The sequence below is a fragment of the Cuculus canorus genome, chromosome 2, assembly GCF_017976375.1.
Source record: "Cuculus canorus isolate bCucCan1 chromosome 2, bCucCan1.pri, whole genome shotgun sequence".
NCBI lineage: Eukaryota > Metazoa > Chordata > Aves > Cuculiformes > Cuculidae > Cuculus > Cuculus canorus.
In genome coordinates this window covers 29,058,320-29,080,107 of record NC_071402.1, presented here as the reverse complement: position 1 = coordinate 29,080,107, position 21,788 = coordinate 29,058,320, and the positions used below count along the sequence as shown (strand labels likewise).

Here is a 21,788-nt window from a genome sequence, read left to right as displayed (position 1 = left end):
GTTGCTTCAAACCACTTTTTTTCCAGCGACAATGTAAAGAAAAATCAAAATATTTGAAAGACCTATAACAAAATCCATTAAAGACAAATAAAGCAAAGGAAAGTCTTTTTGCACTTTCAACTACACTGATTTAGATCATGAGTCCTTTGGGAAAAGTACCACATTCTCTTCATACCATGCAGGACAAGGGGCAAATGACAGCACTCAAACAATTACAGGCCTGATCTAAGCTCACAAAAGTTCTTTATACCTTTAACTATATTTCAGGCAAATTCAGCGAGCCCTGTACAGGTGTTGCTTACCGCCTCTGACTGTATTAACCAAAAAACCCAAACAAGCCTGAGTATGGCAGAGTCTGGGGACAAAACCTGTCCCTTATCTGGACAAACAAAGAAACACAGACAAGGAGGCCACATACTCTCTGCTCTTAATAAGGAAATTTAAAAATTCAATAAGCTGAAATTATTCTTTTAAAACGTGCCTCCTCGCAACCAGAGCTTCAACAGAAATGGCTTTATGAAATATATATACATTTGCAAAAGACAGGATTGAACATCATAACTGCTACAAAATTGAAGTGTTTTATCTATCATCTGTTACATGAAGAGGGAGTAATAACAGTGTTACAAATGTGCAGAAGCCAAAGCAGCCAAAGTAAAACAGATTAAGTTTATTTATAGCAAATATTATGACTTTCATAGACATATGAAAACCAAAACCAAATTCCAAATTACTCTAAACAGCATGTTATAAAATCAGTTTATGGCACAAACCCCAAGTGATTTAACAAAAGCATATGAATACAACTGTAAAAGCTACTGTAGGTAATACTCCATTAATCTGCTCTTATGGAAAAAAAAAAAGACAATGCTCCTACTGAATTCAGTGGGGCAGGCGTAGAAACTTCCACGTGAGTAAATTGCTGTGTTCATGGGAGCTGTATAGGCAGGGTTTATGAGAAAAACCTGACCTTGTCCTTAGAGCTGCCCAGTAGCCAGGATGCTGAGAAGAGCTATTGTGCTAAGCAGTTAACCATCATGGTCACTGTGCCCAGCACAGGTCATGAAGCACTGAGCACCTGAGTGAAAACGATAACATTTTCCTAGAACTCTCAGATGCATTAATGTTGTTGGCTGATGCTATCAATTTCTTTGAGCGCATTTCTCTATCACTACTTGTTGGCAGGAGGCAGTAACTGAGAAGTTCTGCCAACATTATTAACACTACTTCCCTCTCTGGTCTTCATAATTTTGAGCACTTCTGAATGGTTGCATTTCAGTTCACGTTCAGAGGCTTGACCATCTGACTAATTAAACAGACTTATTCAATTTAGTACACTGGGAACCAGCTTTATGAACCCTCCTCATTTTGCTCAATGTAAGCATGCAGAAACAAAACAGTGAAAGCCACTGAAACCAGTGAAAGCTACTGCTATTAAAGCATGCTAGTAAAAGTGGCTGCATAAAATCATGTCATGACTTACATATAAAAGCTTCATTCCTATCTTTCTAATGCAAAGAGTCTGTAATTCAAAGGTGTGAGCGTTAATGTTTTTCTCTTAAAAAAAAGCAGTAAAAGTTTACAATCGACACCTTGAAACAGAGGCTATCAGACTGAATATAAACATTATCAGTGTTGCTTTTTCCTCCTACGGTTTTTAGATCAGTCCTTTCTATTGAATCATGACAAATAAATTACAGCTTGCAGTTTACCTTAATCACTCAGGACTTTATCCTCACCAAAGCACAAGCCAAGTTTTGCACTAAAACAAGCCCTCGCCAGAAGTATTAACTCACTGATCAAAATGCTGGCCTTTCCAATCAAACCTACTTATTCTAAGATCTAGCAGGAAAACAGAATAGTGAACGGGAAATCAAGAAACTCTCTTGTAAGTACTTGCATCTTAGGATGCAAGCTGCTGTATTCCATATTCACTGGAACAACTTTATGGATGGCATATGTATTTTTAGGAGTGGGATATTTAAACTCTAGGGTTATAAAACCAGTGCAAATACCACAACCAAACACAAAGCTATCTGAAGTTGAGAAGATTGGTTTACCGATGGGTGTTATTGACTGGGATTACACTAAGTGGTCCATATGCTGCTTTAATGATCTCAGAAATGAAAATAAATCTGCTCTTTTCTTAAGGATTGCATACAGCATTAATCTCAGAAGCTTTTTACTGTCAGCCAGGACTTCCAACTCCAAAAGAAAATCACTGCTACTGGGAGATCCATGTTGTCCTTAAATATCACAAAATGAATTGAATGATTTGCCCTTTCAGGAGAGTTAAATAGTGCAGATCACTAGATAAACTAAGCTCACTTGATGTTTCTATGGTTTATCAGCAGCAGGATAGGTAGTGAATTGCCATTTTGTAAGAAACAAAGATTTTGTAAGCAAATGGCAGTGCAGAACAATAGAGAGACCTCCATTTCTGAGTGTGAAATATGTGGGTATGGTTTAATAACCCAGAATTTTTTTAAGAAAAACCCCTAATGCTGAAGAAGTTATTGCAGTTAGTCATAACTATGGCTATACATTCTGGAAAGGGTGGGAAGAGGAATCATATAATGATAGGAATTTAAAGTTACAACAACAAGCAAGGATGCAGAGGATCCATATATGTACAACCACAATCGGTTAATCATGGTTAGCTTCAATTTTAGCCAGCTGCTGCTTTTATTAATGTTGAGATTGATAATATGGTGAATGTACCTTCTGAGGAGAATGTTAGACAACAAAGCTGAGCCAGCTCTCTGCCTTCTAACAGGTTTAAATCACTGCAACATTTTTCCTACTTAGTCTTTGTGCTCTTAGGGAATAAGAGTGATACTATAGTTCCAGATGAATAATGAGCCTCTGGTATGCTGCAGACAAAATGTATTTACCAAACAATACTCACTTGTATCCTAATGAAGTGATAGCAATTAAAATGTAGGAGCTTTCAAATATGTTCTACTCTTTGATTTTACTTACAAAATAGGTGAAGTGGGTAGGTATGTAGATATGTTTTAATTTCTATTACAATGCCTATAACTTTTAATCAAGTTAATGAGTCTCTTCACCCACCATCAAAGTACACAAGCCAAGAGCTAAAAACTTAAAGACTGCCTGGTACACAGCCACTTCACAGAGTGCCCTAACAGTAAGATTTATTTTGTCTTGTGTGCTGTCTGGACAGCTTAAGCAAGTCGAAGTGGATTCTGCACAATGAACAAAGACATACATTTCTGACTGGGAGCAAATACTACGTGCAGGGCATAGATATACTACTCAGGAGCATACGCAGGCTATCCAGTGCTGGAAAAGGAGGCTGCTTCTAGGTATAGATGCCAACAATTGCATTAACTTATCAATTAAATCCCTTAGCAGGAAGATCCTGGCACTGGTCTCTGCTGCCAGAACCACTTTATCTATAGCCAACAGATTTGAAATAGTTTTGGCTGGCTGCTGAACAACCCAAGCTCAATTTAAATGTCCTAACCAGCATAATTTTAAGGCATGAATTTGCAAGTCTGAGGCACTGGAAACCAGATGAAAGGGGGCCCTGAAACCGATAGATTCGGGGTTTCTAGACTTCTTGCAGATGTACAGAGTGACTCTGCATGACAGGAAATAAGTAGGAGTTGCACCAGTTCCTGCTCCTAAGTGAATTTAAGCAATTTTGTTCTGACCGAGACAATGCTGGGAAAAAAGACAGGCAGAAATCCAGGAAACCAATTGGAAAACTCTGAAACCAAATGACAGGTGAATATAGACATTTTGAAGAGTCAGAGGCTGAAGAGGGTTTGCTTGGAGCAATTTTAAATCAAAAGCTCCAAGCACGCCAGAGTTCTGTTGTCATTGCCAAAGTCCTAATTGGTTTAAGCTCTATAAACAACACAGAGTGGAAAAATATTAACACGTTAGTGCTGGCGGATCAAAGAACAGAGTGATTTCCCAAGGCCACTTTGGCAAAAGAAACAAGAACTGATCACGTATTTCTCAAGTCCTAGCCCAAAATTTCCATCAGAATATTCTTTTTAAAAGATTTATTTGCCAACTAATCTTACCAATAATGCATAGTTTACCCCCCAGAGAGTAAGCCAAATTATCATCAAAGAATAACAACCCTGAAAAGACTCTTTTCTCTTTTGTTGTACTAAATAACCTAAACAAACTCAGTCTTTCCTTGTAGATCACATTTTCTAGATGTCTGATAAAATCTGTTGGTTTGCTCTGGCCTCTTTCCAATTAGTACATATCTTCTGAAGTACTCCAATTAAGATTAGTTTTGACACAGCACCAGGCGCATTAGTGAGAATGATGATTATTAAAAATTCTTTCAAAACATTTCAGTTTGTGCACTTATGAAGTAGACAATATAGGCAGAAAGAAAAATAAATAAAACCTTTTTTAAATTTAACTCTCACAAAAAATTTCTATCACTTACTCAAGGATGCTGGTAGACAAAGTCAGATTATTACTCAGACAGTATCTGAAGTCACAGAAAGAACAAATAACTGACATTCTGGCAGAGTCATGCAGAGTCCCCAGAGAATGGGGACAAAGATCTAATGCCACTGAAAGAAGAACAGTTAAGACTTTCTTTTTCTATGAAATCAGAATTTCAGAAATATATGGACCAATACCAAAACCTGTTACCGGAAAAGTACAATGATGTAATCTAATGGTACTCTGATACTAGTTCTGAACTATCCAGCTTTATAGAAATTTTGCTTGAAGACAGTATTTTATTTACCTCAAGTAACGTGTCTGAACCTGAGTGAAGGAAAAGCTGTTTTTCAGGACGTATCTGCTAACATATGCAGAGTTAATACTAACAGTAGTAGGATGGTTTTTACAAGACATGCAGTAATGCAGACCAAATCATATTTTGTCTAAAGGTGTTTGGTTGCAGTTTCTCCAAGAAAAATCACTCTCAGCTCAAAGGCTTCTCTACCTGTAACACAGTAATTTCTGAATCCTAACATAACTAATACCAACATTTTAGAAACTAATCTATCAGTTCCTTGTTATAAATGAATCCACCAACTTAATGGCAGTTTTGACAAGTTGAAATGGTTGTGTATCTGTGTATATATCCATAGCTGCACTCCTGCAAAAACATACTCAATAGTAAAGGGATCCTATCTCAGAAAGAACACCAGACAACAGTAAAGTTATAGCTAAGCTGATGAAAACTTGCTCTGTGGTAAAAAAAACTTTGTCAAGATGAAATTTGTGAAGCAAAAACTGAAATACTTTCTTTGTCTTCCTAAACAATAGCAAAACATTTTTACATCCTCCCTATATAAGATATTTATGGCCTATGTAAAGACATGAGTTATTGTTATCAACAATAAATAAATACAATTAGGGTTGATTTTTGCCGTATTAACACAGTATCTTATTCCCATGTTCTTGCAGGCTGCAAGCCACATAAAGTTAATTAACTAGCTGCTTCCAAGCTATAAGTGTTTAACTCCTATCCAGAAGCAATGGCAAGTTAAATCTAACATATTTCATGCCCTTATTCTCTCAAAGAGAGTGTTGGGTAAAAGTGAACTTAGAGATGTATGTAAAACAATGAAGGTAGAAGACTTGATGAATTTATACTAAACTAACCTCTCTGGCTTTTGAAAGCCTCGCTGGCTTTTGAAAGCTAAATGCCAGACATAACTACATTAGTTAGAAAATGAGTCCTCTGGCAGACACACAGAAGGAAAAAAAAAACCCAACCCCCTGATTTTGTATGGAAAGAAAAATAAAAGAAAAATCCTATTGCACATCTTGATAACTCCTTATAGATTCTGTCATGAAATTGTCAACATTCCATGCCATCAAGTGGATTAAATACATCAGAGAAATTATAAGTCTGTTTACTGGCCGAGTCTACGTCAGTTATTTTCCTCAGTACGTGAATGACTGAACTTGATGGAAGAAGTCCCCACACAGTGACTTTCCATGATCCAATTCACATTTGCTCTACAATCTACTAACAGTGATTTTCAGAAGCTGGTTTTTTTTTTTAATTATAAGAGAAAAGCAACAAGAAAAAATATTTTGGAATTTTAGATTGCAGCTTTTGCATTAAAACGTGCAGAAAAACAATACATTAAACTCACACAGACCTCCCAGGCCAGCAGTACTACCCTTGCATACTGAAATACTAACAATACTAAAGACTAGATGAGATTTTAATAATTAATCATTATGGGACAAAGTATCAGCTCCATTAACTAATGACTACAAAATTAAACTCTTTCACAAAGATCATTTGACTTGAGTCTTCAGAAGAGAGCCTATCTAGTTTTCTCAGTTGCATTGGTTGCAATAATATCACACTGCTCATAACTTAGTCTTGTTATCATCTATTAATTTGCAGGTTTTTCAGTAAAAATTACAGTGAAACTTCAGAATCCCTTTAAATACAAAAAATGTGCAACTTTTACATTAAACCTGTATGTTCAAGCTTTGCTTTTTAAAAGAAAATGCCTTCTCATCTCCATTACAGTGTAATCCAGATTGACTGAAGATGCAATTACAACATCTTAGCTGTTGTCCAAGTCTTGCGTTTGCTGTTCGGCCACTGGTAGTGCAGCAAGCACAGCTGCTGAAAAAATAGAAGTAATACCTTGGAAACAGCAGAGGCTAAGTATACAGATCAGTCTTATGCATAACATTTTAGGCAAGAAATGTGATTCAGTTATACAGCAGAGGCTAAGTATACAGATCAGTCTTATGCATAACATTTTAGGCAAGAAATCTGATTCAGTTATTACCAAGACACTTACATAATTGAAAAAGAACAGATTACCATAGCTTTGCAGAAAGCCCAAACAGTTGTTTGCTATGAGTGAACTATTTAAAAATACCTCTGGATTATCTCTGCTTTAGAAGGGATATTACTTATGCAGAAAGTTACCATTAAAAACCCCAATGTATCTAAAATCAAATGAGTTCTCACTTTGTTTATACATTCTTTTACTCTACTTGTTTGACTGAGTTCCAATTTTGTTAACTTCCCTTTCATTTTCTTTGCATTTCACATTCATAAAGTAAATACAAAAATAAACTTGTATCCCAAGACAAACCAACAAAATTGGTCTGTGACTTCCCTGATTATGGCAAGACCAACATGCTCCTTAACAACATTAATGTGATACTGGATAGTGCTGGAAAACCATTTTTGAACATTGTATGCAGAATTAAACATAGTAATCAAGTCTCTGAAAAGAGTTACATCAGCCAATTTATCTTTTTTTCCTATAATTCTTTTGGAAAAGAGCTGAAAATTAGTTATGTCTTTGGTGCTACAAAATTATTATATTTGGTAGGTAACACTTGTCAAATTTAACTAATTCCACATAAATACTACTCCTTCTAGTTAATCATTCCTTCATGAATATCAAAGCAATATTTGTCTTTTCGTTCTAGAGAGGAAAAATATGCTGGTGCATTTTTCATTGCCATATGCTATATACAGTTTCTCTTCCAGGAATAGTTAGAATTGTTAGCAGGATTAATAGTAGTAATAGTAATAGAAATGATGATGATGTTGTGTATAGACACTAATCTTGCTGATTTCTGTTATTCCAAACAATCCATCTTCCGTCACCTTTCTCCTTTCAACTTTACTTTCATTTTTCTCCTACCTACCACCCAGTGAATGAAAGAAAGCTGCTCGGTAGTACTATTCTCCAAAAATAAGAACCATCCCTGAGGCCATATTCATAAAGCAGACTTTTTTGTGCACAGTACTTCACATCAGTTCTGTAATTTACTCCGTGCTTGGTGGAGATGCCAACAGTTCACACACAGAGATGTGTAAGATAGGGCTCAGTCTTAACAGCACAACAAAACAAATCTATTTGAGCTTATCTCCCACATACATCTTAAACATACCTTTGCACACAGGAAACCATTCACCTGAAAATTCTGAACTAACCCTCTTTTTCAAAGTCTTACAACAGAGAAAGAGCTATAGAAAAACCTGTAATTTCTTTTAGTTAAAAGTTTTATGGGCTTTCATTCAGGGCAGAAGCTCATTTCCCTCCACTATACCACAAACAGCTAAGGCTGCAGCAGGAAGTACTGATTTAGACTTCATTAAATTAATTGTGACATTGCCAAAATTTTAGTGACCTTGTCACAAACCGGCCCACCAAAGCAAATGATGAATGCAGAACCAGCATTTGAAAACACAGAAGAGCAGCTCTATTTCAAATGTAGTTTTTGTCATTCCATCGCAGTTGTGCTAAAAATTTTACATGTTAAATTGAATGTGCAGAGTATGAAAGAAAAACTGCAATGCATTTTTAAATACTCTTAAAGGGCAACAGTACACCAATTTCCACAGTGAACATGCAAATTTTTTTTGTACTCATATTTAATTGGTTAGAACACTCCTGTATAAGTCATAAGAAAAAAAAGTTTTAAAAATAACAATTAAAAAATATTAATACTCCCTTTTGTGCCTAAACCATTTTAAATAGCAAATTAAGTATAGATAAGTATAAATTTTATGTCTCATTTAAAATATACAACATGCATAAATTGCTAGTGCAACTTCAATAACAGTCTAGGGACAATGTCTCATAGTTTCTTTAAATTGGCCAATGATAAGTAAGTAAAAAGTGGCAAAGTTAAATGTTCTCTAGTCTATCTCTATTAACAGTTCAAATAGTCATGAAAGGAATCATTCACAAACTGTTAAAACACATGCATGGATCTGTAAATCTATTTTATTTACTGATATGCATGCAGTACTATGGTCTAATTATTATCTCCAGTTCAGGAAAAGAAGAGAGAGCCTTCAGAGACAAAAGGAGTACTAGGGCTTGAGAGAAAACAGCCTGCAGGTAAGAATCTAGGAAAGGTCAGAGGCAGGTCAGGAGAAAGCTGAGGTTCAATAGCTTTGTTTTTCCTTAGAATAAAAGAAAGTCATTGCAAGAGTTCTCCACAGAACTGCAATATGCACGTGTTCTGTATTAAAAGGAGAGCTCTTGGCTCTTAAATAACCATGAATACTATAATAACCACTGTCATGTTAACAGAAAAAAAATAGATGGTTAAGTGCCAGAAAATACCAAGTTGAAGATGCAGATTTCTTAGATCTGATTAATGCTCAGAGAAGGATCAAGAAGAGACAACAGTAACTTGCAGATAAAACTGATGGTTGACTCTGGTTCCCCTAGGCCATGCCGTCACAAAGCATGAACACAAATTATATCCACTTAGGCATTTTCAGTTATGCTACCTTGTGAGAGACATCAATAATCAGAATCTTGATTCTCTGTCATCTCTAGACCAGTACATTTCTCAATCTTTTTAAATGAAGGAACACAACCTCTGGAAGAAAAACAAACTCAGAGATCACCTTGTGCTTACCGCACTGAAGCAGTCACAATGGCGGTCTTTAAGACAAATAAAAATAAAAGTTAAAAATGTATCCCTATTTTTATTCTCCTCTTCTATTTTACTTGTATCTGTGCAAGAATACGTCTGTGCAGAAATTTCTGGGTTTGATGAGTTTTGAGCTCCCTTGATATTTTATTGACTGTCAATTATCCACAAACTAAGTGCCGTATAGCATTGCTTTAGGTAGTGCTGCAATTAAACCACATCACTCAGCGAGTACTGTAACTAATGAAGCTTGGTCTCTTAAAGATTTGGTTTATCATGGTTGGTTGGCTTTGGTGCTTAAGAATGCAAACTCCAACTGAAGCCTTCTCTTGTGGCAGGGTTTTATAAGGGCTGGCTGGCTTATTGTTTCTGCTCCCCATTCTGCAGTGGTTAATAGTGTGCAGTTTAATGATGTAGCTTTTAATTTGTCTGTAGCCTTTTCAGGGAATATTTACAGAAGCTTTCTACTATATAGTTTTCTCAAATCTTGTAGGACTTTGTCAGTCTTTGTTAGATATGTTTCAAGTTGGCCACTGAATTAAAATAAATTATTATGGAGGTGTAGGGCAAATTCATCACTGAAAACACACTAACTAAACATGTATCTTGCTTACACAAGAAGTGAGGCTAAAATAATTTGCGATACTCTGATTTCCTTTTCCAAAACTCATTGTCCATTCATTGGGGAGAAAAAAATACAAAATCTTGCTACTAAAATACAAACAGAACAAAACAAACCATTCCACTCCTCTTACTAAAACGCCCTCTGCATACCTCATGCTTTCCAGACAATGCTATTCTCTTTTTTCCTCCAGCCCCAAACTGAGCTGCTATGTTTCCACACTTCTGTTTCATACCACTTATACTTAAATGCTGGACCAGGGCCCCTTATTCCCCATTACCTGTCTCTATATCTCCTCAGATATCTAAGCCACACCCAGACCACTTATCTGCTCCCAACCTCGACCTACCTCAGTCTGAGCCAGAAGTGCAGGCGTGCTTCAAAACAGTAAGCCTGTATGAAGCAAGAGATTTCAAACAGTAGCTCAACATTTTTTCTGCTGCAATTTCAAGACAGAAGTGAATTTCGATTAATAGATTTCATGCTATTATCAGTGTGAAAGCAGGACTCGATAAAAACCTGACTGTACACTTTGTCTGGCTTTCAAATACATTCCAATATGTTCACACAAAATCTGAGTTTTCTGAGATTAAGGAAGACCTTGCAGTACCAGACTTAAAGCAAATGTTTTATTTATTACAACAGGCGATGAGGTGTGTTGGTTTGTAAGCTTCTTTTTTTTCCTTCTCAAAATAAGTCTTACATCCTGTGCTGCTAATACACAGCCCACCAGAAACAACACTTTGACAAGTTGCTTTCATAGATTTTTATGATTTGGCACACAAACCTCTAGGCTTACACGGAAAACTAATACGTTCATTGCTGATTCAGCAGCGCCTCAATGATGAAAAGGCATTGAAATAATTGTACTCTCAAAACACAGAGCCATTTTTGAAGCTGTCTGTACACAGCGAATACATTTTATGGAACTGCATGTAAAAATCAATGGGTTTTGCCCCTCTGAATAACTCACTCACCCTTTAAAGTTCCAACTTTTGAATTAATACTTTTTGGTTTAGAAAAAAGGTGTCAGAAAAATTCTCCATATAATTCCAAATTTCTAGATAAAGAAACTAATATTATCTAAAACCAGAGGCAAGCAATTTTATTCATTTCTACTAACTGGAGTCAAATCTTTAAAATTTGTCATTTTTTAATTTCTTTACAAAGCTGCTCAAAAACCCCATCATTTTATTGCAATCAGATATCCAATTTTTGCTAGGCATCAAGGTAAATAAGATGTGCCCGAGGTGACTAATGCTATCTATTATTTACACTCCTACGTATGCAAACCCCCTCATATTACAGAGTAGACTCTTATTGTGCCAAATATGGCGTACATAATAGTGGAATCTGTATCTCATACCTTACATGAGAAACAACATATGCGTTCCTCAGGACTGCAGGAAATATGAGACAGGAAACATACATAGATACATAAATAAAACATATACATAAACATACTCAGTCTGCTTTCAGAACATCATAAACATGGAATCAGAGAAAGAAACATGAGGAGACTCTGACTGAAATATCAAAGGTGCAGACATTCAGCTGTTATAGAGAGCATTCACTGTCCTGGAACAGGAGCCAACACTGTGTATTGAAAAGCCATTGGCTAAAATGTATGAACACCGTTGGGAAGAAGGACTAGAAATTAAAGCTTTCCTGCTGTTCTAGCTACGTTCCTTAGTTGCTGAGTTGTCCAGCAATACTCTCTTGCCAGTGTGCCTTTGTGAAGCTGCACAGAACTGGCACAGGAGAGAATCTTGATCCCAAATCAGACTCCATTGTAGTCTGGCTTGACCAGGAGAGACTGGTTTAAGCTAAGGATGGCACAGAACAAAGGGCTTTCTGGGTCTCAAGTTCTGCAATCATTCTGATACTGTAGGCCTGGTTATCACTGCTATGTTTCTCTCTGCTGCTGTCCTTACCACAACTCTGTACTTCAAAGAATATACCCTTAATCATGCCTTTCTGATCCACCTCTTCATGGATTTCAAATGATCTGCTATCAACTCTCTGGACCCCAGACGAAACAGACATAAGTCAAGCAGCAATTCTTTTGGTGCAATGAAGACATCAAGGTGCTCACTGCAGGTGCTTACAGACATCAAGTACATACATCCACAGACACGGGTCACTACATGTACAAGGTTTTGTGCCTTGTGCTCCTGAAAGTAGAATTTAAGTTCTACCTAAGCCACATTTCAGGTGCTTAAATGCTTTTCTGAATATGATTTAAAGAAACTTATGTAAAATTTTTCTTACTCTGTATGAGTTCTATAATCATAAATCTCCATGTAAAAAATAACAATTACCAGAGAAATCTTTCCTCTACTACCATTAGCATTTAAGACTTGAATTATAAAATTTTGCTTGATTCAAATAACAGAAGCCGTACATGCCTTTGCTCAGGTGAAATCAGCTTGCATTTGAGTCTATTAAAGGCAGAAAGATTTGGTTTCAGTCTCATCTTTTACTACTTTGTTACTCTTACAGAAGTTGAATTATTACACTTAATTTTTACTTTTCTATAGGATTTTTTTAACTATTCTACAGTATGAAGGGATCATAATTTAACATAGAGCTTTTGTAAGATGTTTGAGAAATTAACAAAAAAAGAGAAGAAATGCAAATAGATGGCACAGTATAGTAATTATATGTGCTATTAGACATTAATTTACAATTTTACCTGTTCATTTCTTATTAAGTTCTAGAAGAGTCCTCTAGAAGCATAGTTTGACCAAAACTACTGCTACTTGCCTAAACCTTCCAATTAAAGGCTAGCAGTGCTCACTGCCAATGCTCTGCACACAGTAACAACAGCAAAAGCATTCATTGAAAAGGAAAGACACAACTCCAGCCAGTGGATGCCCTAGTCCTTTATAACCTAGATTTTTCACAAGCCCATCCTAAAATTCATGATTATTAAAAATATATTGCTACACCATGGCAGAAAAGATCTATTAATATCTAAAGACAAACCCGGTGTATTCTGTAGTCTATTTTATAGGTATCTCTTCTAAATCTCAGTTCTTCAAAACACCCCTTACTTTGCAAGGAATAAAGGAAAAAAAAATGGAAAAAATATTACACCCAAGGAGACACCACAATATCTTTCAACAGGCTCATAAACTATTTCGGGAATACTGTGTATCATAGCAACTTTTTTATTTATTTAAAATAAATCTTCATGTAGAGTCTTTTGCAAAGTTCCAACATTAGTTGATTTATGTTTTGATAAGTTTCGTGGATTATGAGAGCTTAACTGAGGTTAACAGTGTATTTCAACCCTTTCAACCCTCTAAAGAGCAAAGCTGTGAAGCAGCAAGGCAATGAAACCCGCATAATTTCCTTCTAGTCTTTAGCACTGAATGGTAGAACTTTTGCTGATCACAGCACAGTAGAAAAAATAAAGGTGGTTATCTGCAAAACGAAGAAAATTGTGTTTGTACTTTTTCAGATACTTAGCAAATATAACTCTTAACTTTAACTTAAAACTTTTCAAAAAGCTTTCAATGCATGGCTTCTAACTGTTACATATATTTATTTATTTATTATGTACTACCCTGAAAGTAGTTGGAAAAATGCAAGAATCTTCAGGCATTTAAAAACAAACTTGTGACATTTTGCATTCAGAAGTGCTTCAAATGTCTATTAAGAGGGAATAATACTTGGAATGTCACCGTTCCCCAGGGTGAGACAAACGTATGGCAAAGCTCATTTTGAAAGAGGGAGGAGGCAAGCCAGAGAAGCCCATAACTTGTGTACAGAGTATTGTTTCAAGTCAGTACACACTGTGTCGTAAGGCAAGAAAGAAGCACTTAGCCATTTCATACATGCAATCTATCAAGAAGAAACAGTGTTCATACTTTTCATGTAGTATTAATACGAGGTTACTGATATTAGTAACAGGCAAAGCCTAGGAACAGATAAACTAATAGCTTACCCAAAGAACAGAGAAAGCAATATTGCCATTTGCACCTTTACCTGCCCATTGCTGCATACAGTGGAAAGAGCCTGAATATAATTTTTCCTACCCAAAGGTACAGGTAGTTTTTGCTCTAGATTTCAATTAGATTGCTTTACATCGGAAACCCAATCAAACAAAAAGCAAGAAAGAGAGATGGCACTTACTAAAAGACTCTGGAAATGCTACCAAAGGACTGTAAAAGTAATAACTTTTAATAGGTAAGTACCTAATTCTGGACAATCTCATAACAAAAGGAGGACTGTAGCTTTGTTTAAATGTAAGCTCTAGTTGATGTACAGAAAACAGCATTTCTTGAAATCTGCAGGCCAGATGGATTAATTAGGTTGCTAACTGTAAACAGCCAGTCTTAACTGCCCACCATGGATTTTCCAAGTGTACGGTTCACACCTTCTGTTACAATTGCTGAACACAAAAACTCACCCTACCACTTTTCAGACACTTGTACTGTTAGCAGTTAAGAGATCTAATATTGTTTTCTTTCAGAACAGTCTAGTCTAAGACACTTTTTAAAGCCAAACTGTACACATGGCTTATTTTTTCCCCAAACTTTGTGGTTTTCCTGTAGATAGTCTTCTCAGAACGACTAGGTTGGGAAGTAATACTTTTAAGAGCTTTTCTTTTTGTTTCCTGAAGGAATCAGACCTCTGGTTTTAAAACCAACAAAATACCAGGCTTTGCTGGGAGCTGCTCCAGGGTCCCACACTGTAAGCTTTTGTTCCTTTCGGTTCACAGCGGCGCTGGACTTTGAGACAACCGCCCAAAGGCCTTGTTTGTGCGCCAAAGCTCCTGCTGCCGCTGCTTCATAGCATTACGTCGTACGAAGATTAAACGTCACTAGTCTCTATGTAAGGCACAACTTCATGTTGTGCATACAAGTGCTCTTCGGTCTGTACATCCCTGGGGAACCGCTGTGCCTTTCTTTAACGCTGCCCAAGGACCAGGAGGGGCAGGAGGCGACTCGCGCTGCGGCCCGGCTGCAGCGGGGCATGGCAGGAGCGATTCAGAGAGGGAGGCGGGGGGCAGCCGGACGGAGCCGGAACGGGGCGCAGAGCCCGCCGAGCGGCCGAGGAGGCACCCCCTGTCCTTATCGTGGATGGGCAGCGATTCCCCCTCCTCATCCCGCCCGAGCGCTCTCCCCGCACGCGGCATCCGGGGCCAGGCTCCTCCTCCCCGGCCTCCGCACGAGCCGATTCAGCCCGCTCAGCGCTTGTCCCCGTCCGGGTTGGTTCCACCCGGGGCAGGCGCTTAGCAATAAGTCCTGTCCCCCTTGGAAGAGCTCTGTTCCCGCCGCGCCCTGCCGGCTGCTCGGCGAGCCGGGGTTCCCCGCGGACGGGGCGCGCGCGCGGGGCTGACGGGCGCGCGCGGCGGCGGGAGGGGCCGCGGCCGGAGGGAGGGAGGGAAGGAGGCGGTTGTGCAGGAGCCGCCGGTGCCGCGGTGAGATGGCATCATTCTGCGCGGCGGCGGAGGGGTGAGGAGCCGCCGAGGAAGAGAAAAAAAGACGAGAAAGGTGGGAGGAAGGAAGGAGAGGAAGGAGGCGGCAGCTGCGAGGCTGCGAGCCGCACGGTAAGGAAACAAAACGGGCTGCTTGGCTTTGCGGTCCCGCCCCGCGGAGCGGCCGCCGCTTCGCTCGCCCCCATGGGCCGCTGCCGGGGCTCCGGGCGGGCGGGAGCGGCCCCGGTCACTGGGGAACGGGGGAGGGAATGGGCGTGGGGGCTAAAATGGCGAAGGAGCCGCAGCGGGGGCTCGGTGGCTTCGTCTCGCCGCGCCCTCCCGGAGGGGGCTGCGCCTCCCCTCTCGGTGTCCCCGTTCGCTGGCCGGCGGGGCTGCTGTTTCTCCGCCGCCTCCCAGCCCGGCCCGTGTCGGGACGGGGCCGAGGGCCTGTCGGGCCGCACCTGGCGGGGGAGGGAGGGTCGGTGCGGGAGGGGAGCGCAGCGCCGCCGGGGCCGGCGGAATAACCTTGTTTATTCCTGGCCGCGGCCTTTCGGGTGAGGGGGACTGAGGGCCGAGTCCTGACCCGTGTCAGCGCTGAGTGGATTGCGAGAGGCGTTAGTGACTGAGTGGGAGCCGGGGAGGCGGCTCCGCGGCCGGCCCTTGCTCGTCTGTCTGCGGGGTGGAAGCAGAGAGGGGGATCCGCACCTTTCAGTTCACCTTCCTCTGGTGAAACTGGGGAGGGAGGAGGTGAAGAGCTGTTTCCCCTGTGTAGTGAGCTGCTGTCACCCCTGACGGTACGTGTAGTGTTGCCTCCGCTCAAGAGGAGGGGGCACAGCACGGTGGGAAGTCGTTACGGTTGCTGCTCAAGTTCTGTGTCAGCCAGTCTCTCTGGGCCCTCTTAATGTATGTTTTGCTGAGCAAACTGTGTGAATTCAAGACCTCAGAAGACCTATTTATGTCATTTATCTTTGTTTATGTTGTGGCAAAATGTTACAACTCAGTGTGTTTATTTATTTGGTTTTAATTGTAGATGTCTTATTTTTGGAACAATACCAATTCTCATCCCAGTTTAACTAGGATGATTGAGCTCTGCGTCCAGATCTATAAATGTTTAAACTGTACATCAAAGAGAGAAAAGGGCTTAACACCATCTGATCATTTTAATGTGAAATCTTTGATGTTTGGGTGAGGCTGTAAGAAGAGCTTTTTGTATTACAGTCATATTTTCACCTGACACTTGTGTCATATAGCAAGACATCAGTATATTTTGCATTCTAAAAAAAAACTAGTTTATGCACGTTTAATAATACTGGCTTAGTGGGGGTTACTGTCGCTGACTGCAAGTGGCTGGGTTATATATGGTCATATGTGTGAAAGACAGTATGGCCTTCATAGTAATAAGAATCTCCCCTTAAAATTTGCATTCTGGTTTTATCTCTTTGTGATACAGACACAAACTGATTGTTGGTGAGCTGTGGCAATACTTCATTAACTTGGGCTGTTGTTTTTTTTTTTTTAAAAATTTATGCTGCCATATCTGAATCCGTGTTGGTCAAAGTATAAACTGAATTGGTTTTTTTAATTGATTTTAATACTAATAAATATTAAAAAAAATACATAGAAAAAATACGAAGGCATTTTCATCCCTTTGAGAAAATAAATATAGTTGTAAAAGCACAGTTTACCTGGACAGCTGACAAAGATGCTTTCAAATGGGTCAATTGGGAATACTTTCAGCTGATGTTACTTGTGAAACTGTGGGGTTAGAATCCTTTTGTCACCTCTTTCATGTGTATTTTGAACTATATTTCAAAAATCTGATCCTATAAATGTTTCTAGCTGGGGTAATTTATCAGTAGTCTTTTCCCAGTGATACTGTAGAATACAGTAATTATACTTGAAAACAAGCAAGTAAGCAATTTTACATACCTGGGACTGATTTAATCTCTTGGCATGGGTCGCCTTGTTACTGAAGGGATGTAGATTATTTGTGTGGGAAAAATAATTTACATTTGTTGCTAAACATCAGTGAATAAAACACTGTATGTCAGCCTGTGTGTTTGTTAAAGGGCTGGCAACAAACTTAATACTTAACTGTCTTAATATTTACATAATCACCTATCTAGAAGTGCTTCCAAAATTATGGGAATATCCACAGATTTTAGAGCCAGCCTCTTTTCCTGAGTCTATGGAATCCTTGGAAAAAGGAAAAATGTCTGCTAGTTCTATTACTTTTCATCTTCCTTCTTGTCTTCCCATATGAAGTTGGAAATTTTGACAAGTCGGAATTTCTACCCACTTTTCTGGTTTTTTCCCCACACAAATTCTTTTTCTCAAAAGAGATTTCTACTGTTTTTTGGACACAAGAGTCAGCAGTTAGAATCTATGAAAGGAAGTTGGTATTGCATTCAGTTTCTTAGTGCTTCAGTGTTCCTTTAAACCAGTAGATTTGAAAACTAAGGTACCGTAATATAAAAAAAAAATCATCACCGAAGCCATGTTTATTAATTGGAAAGGGCTACTATTTATGCACTTAGAGCAGACACTCATTGCTATCTTAAAAAAAACCCCAAACCAATGCAAATCCACCTCCAAACCCCAGGTTCATCCTAGAATTTAGTTGGGTGAAATGGAGATAATGAAGTGAGAAGGACTGGAGAGAGGATGGATGGAGTAATGGACATAACCAAGAAGAAGTGCTTCCTGCAAGCAATGCTTAATTGATTCTCAGAAGTTACTTTTAACTTGGTTAAAAGATTTTTTTTTCATAAAGCTGAAGAGGAGTGCAGCTACTATTGAAATGTCTTGACTTTTAAATGAGGCTAGTACTCCTTATACCTGCTTCTGCACAGTGTAACATTCACCTCAACTGAAAAGAAAATGCCTTTCTACCTCTGTATCAATTGTGTACAATGCTAAGTAAGTAGAAAAGCTGTTCCACTCTGCCTTCCTTTATGAAAGTGTGTAAATTGGGGCAGGGTTCCCCAGTTTCTATGGTAGTGTCAAATTAACCAAAATAGTATCTTTTTTTGATGTACTTGTGAAACTTGTAAGCCAAAACTGTCTAACTCTTCCTTTGAATTCTGAGTTAAGCAGTGGCTATTGACATTCCTCTATATTACTTTCGTCTGCCTACAAGTTCAGACAACAGGAGCTGGTTACATCCAGGTCCTACTTTAAAAGTTTGTTTTCCTTGCATCAGTAGGCCACTTTCTTTTGATGTAGATGTTAGTTCATATTTGTCATAATCTGCTGATGCTTTCCTCTAGTAACTTAAAATAGTCATAAGTAAGGACCATTGGAAGTATTGACGATCTCACCTCTTGTTTTCTTTAAGGAAAATCATATGGCTGGAGAGAGAAATCTCCTCTTCCTGAATTGCTGGAGTTGAAGTGTCTGGAAGAGGCATTCTAAAGGCTGTTAGAAAAGAACAGGAAAGATTTTGAGTGGTGCACCCTTTTTTCCCCCCCCCCCCCCCAAAGCCCAGTGACATGGCATGATATTTGCTGAAATCTACTACAGGGCCTTTCAAGAGAGAGTTTTTGTTTTTCATTGCTTTCTAGAAGAGAAAAGTTGTAGTTGCTCCTTCTTGGGATGTGTTTTTGCTGTCTTTGAGGACCTAATAGTTTAACCAGAAGCATGCTTAGGTTTAGCTCTGTTTTGCAAGTGTAGTGTTGCTTTACAGAGCAACACTAGAGATTCCAGGGAAGCTATCAGCTGTCAGAGTAGTTACAGTATGTCAGAATTATTTACCTGGGAAAGTGCTATGCTGTCGGTTTTGTTGTTGTTGTTGCTTTTCTTTTAAATCTCTTAGCATTTCATGGAAAGTATATCAGGGAAACCTTTATGCTTATGTGTAGGTCTTTGTAAATGCTATAAATGTGGTATATAGTATGAAGCAATTAATCATTGCAGGTTTGCATGACTATTCTGCTGTGGTTCTGTAACAGCAGATATAGGGCAAACACAATTTTTTTAAATTTTTTTTTTATTCCCTCTCCTCTTAGTCAATGTTAAGGATCATGTAAGTTTGTAATCTAGTAGTTTGCTATATCAACATTGTCAAAAAAGCACTTATAGAGAATATGGATTTGGATTTAACATATGAATTCTACTTACTTTGAAGAATAAACTGAAATTTACATAGCTGGTTGTGTTACTTTATTAAGGCATTTGACTAAAATGGTCTTTAGTAAAAATTGGAGTGAAGCGTGTGTTTAACAAAGCAGATTATGTTCTTCAGGTTTTGAAACTTTATCAATCACCATTTTTCTTACTGCTGGAATATGCTACAGATGCTTCTGTTGTGCTTCAAGTGACTAGGGTCTGAGTATACTTAAATGTAACCAGTTCAAAACTTGAAGAATTCTTAACATCCTCACTGTTAAGGATGTTAGCTTGGAGTATCATAACTAGTACAGCCAGTAGTCTTTTGTAGTGAAATTCAGCCTCTGATATCTAGTGCAAGAAATCTTTCATTGGTTCAAATAACTTCAGAATAATTCTTTCAATATAAATATCTATTACTGAAAACACAGTAGGATGTTCTCTTGATTTGTCTTATATGTGAATGACATTGAGAATACAAATATGTGTTTGTAACGTACTTTCTCAAGGAGTTTTAATGTGCAGAATTGATTTACTTTTCTTCTGTTAGGACTTTAGAGCTATCTTGCTGAAAATCATTGTGGAGATGGAGAAAATAATGTAAAAAATGGTGTGAAGATGTCATATTTTAAAAATGAACAGCAAAATAATTTTTATACATTCAAGTATCTTCGCCTTGCAGCCTGAAGTGGGCAGAAGAGAGCTCGTCTGTGCTTCTGTGAGTAGAGACATATACGTACAGTGTATGTTCTGTGCACATTTCTATTTACTGGGGATTCTAACTGAGATTTTTTTGCTCTAAGCATCTAAATGGAGCTGAAGATTAGCAGAATCCTTTAAAAAGGAAACAAATGAAACATTTTTTATCAGTTCCTTTTTCACCCACCTATATGGGAGAACTTTAGTTTGTGTGTGCATTTCAAGGTAGCCAGTGATTTTTCGTATAAATGAAATCAAGGGATTTGTAGTTTTGGAGTAGGGAAAAGTAAACAGGAAAGATAAAGATCATAATCTGTAAAATTGCACAATATACTTGAGCATCAGAACTGAAAAAAGACCACTTCCAGTTTTGAAACACAGTGCTTTGCTAGTTCTTGAGAAATTCAGTAAGATGTGATCTCAAAAACTGACCTTGATTTTTACTAACTGATATATCTGAATTGTTTCTCTTGTGTTTTCTCATGTACACAGTTACATTAAAGTATCTGTGGGTAAACATAACAGTAAAAAATAAAATAGGAAAACTAAATAGAAGATGAAGAGAAATAAGATTGCCAAAATTCCATTTTATCTTCTCCTCAGTTTAGAAGCATGGAAGCTGCTTTTTCTTAAATTTCAATACCCTTTCTTGTCTTCATTCTTGGCACTTCTTGTTTTCTACTTCCAGCTACCTTCTTACAGAGTTATCTCTTAAAAAAATTATCAGTGTCTTACTGTAGTAGCTGGATATAGTGTGTATTTAAAAGAAAAAGAAAAAAAAAGTGTATTTTGACTTCTGGATGCAAGTTACAAGGAGAGGAAAAAATTCAATTAGTACTGAAAATCTGATGGAAGACTGATATTTTTGCATCATTTCAAATTGCAGTAAAATAAATTCTTGGCTGAACGTCTTGAGAGCTTGCTGCCAAAGCTGTGTTGTCATAGGATAGTAAGTAAAACTGTAGTGTTAAGGAGATAGCTATGGGGAAGAAAACTTGTTGGAGTCTTAGTTCGTAACATTACGAAAAGACTGCTACTAATGAGCTGGCAAAATCTGTAAGTGGTAAAATTATTTATTGAGTAATGGAAGTGGAAACTGCAGAGGAACGTAACAGGGCCTAGTTTAATAGTTTGAACATAGGAGACCTGATGTGTATTGGAAGGAATAGCAACAACTATTGATCAGAACGTGATGTAAATTAAGTATTTGGTAATAAGAGCCTGACATAATTATGAATTGCTTTATGAAAATGTCCCATAAGGAATGGAATAAAAAATAGAAGTTGAAATGTGTTAAGAATATAACATACACTAGCTTGTGTACTATTTTTGTATTAATTACGTAAGAATATTTGGAAACTGCTTAGTGTTACTATTGTATGGCAAGTGGTTCCACTACTATGTGGAGACACCCTAGCTTTATCTCTTTTACAAATGGACTGTTGTGTTTCTTTCTTTGTGTTCCATTTTTGATCAGGAGAATATAACTTATTCCAGAAAGAAACTATTATAATAGAACTGCAAATGAAATGGAAAATA

The 21,788-nt window shown here is 38.1% G+C and overlaps 1 protein-coding gene across 3 annotated transcripts in view; it reads left to right on the top strand.

Moving 5' to 3' along the window:
* Positions 1-13,635: 13,635 nt before the first annotated feature.
* The window catches only part of WWP1 (WW domain containing E3 ubiquitin protein ligase 1), a 59,864-nt gene continuing 51,711 nt past the window's right edge, over positions 13,636-21,788 (top strand). The window contains exons 1-2 of one of the 3 annotated variants that reach the window (XM_054059014.1): positions 13,636-15,575; positions 20,101-20,268. The gene's annotated coding sequence lies outside the window, so the exon portion shown is untranslated. The remainder of the gene's footprint in view (positions 15,576-20,100; positions 20,269-21,788) is intronic. The other 2 variants (XM_054059015.1, XM_054059013.1) reach the window with 2 other exon arrangements.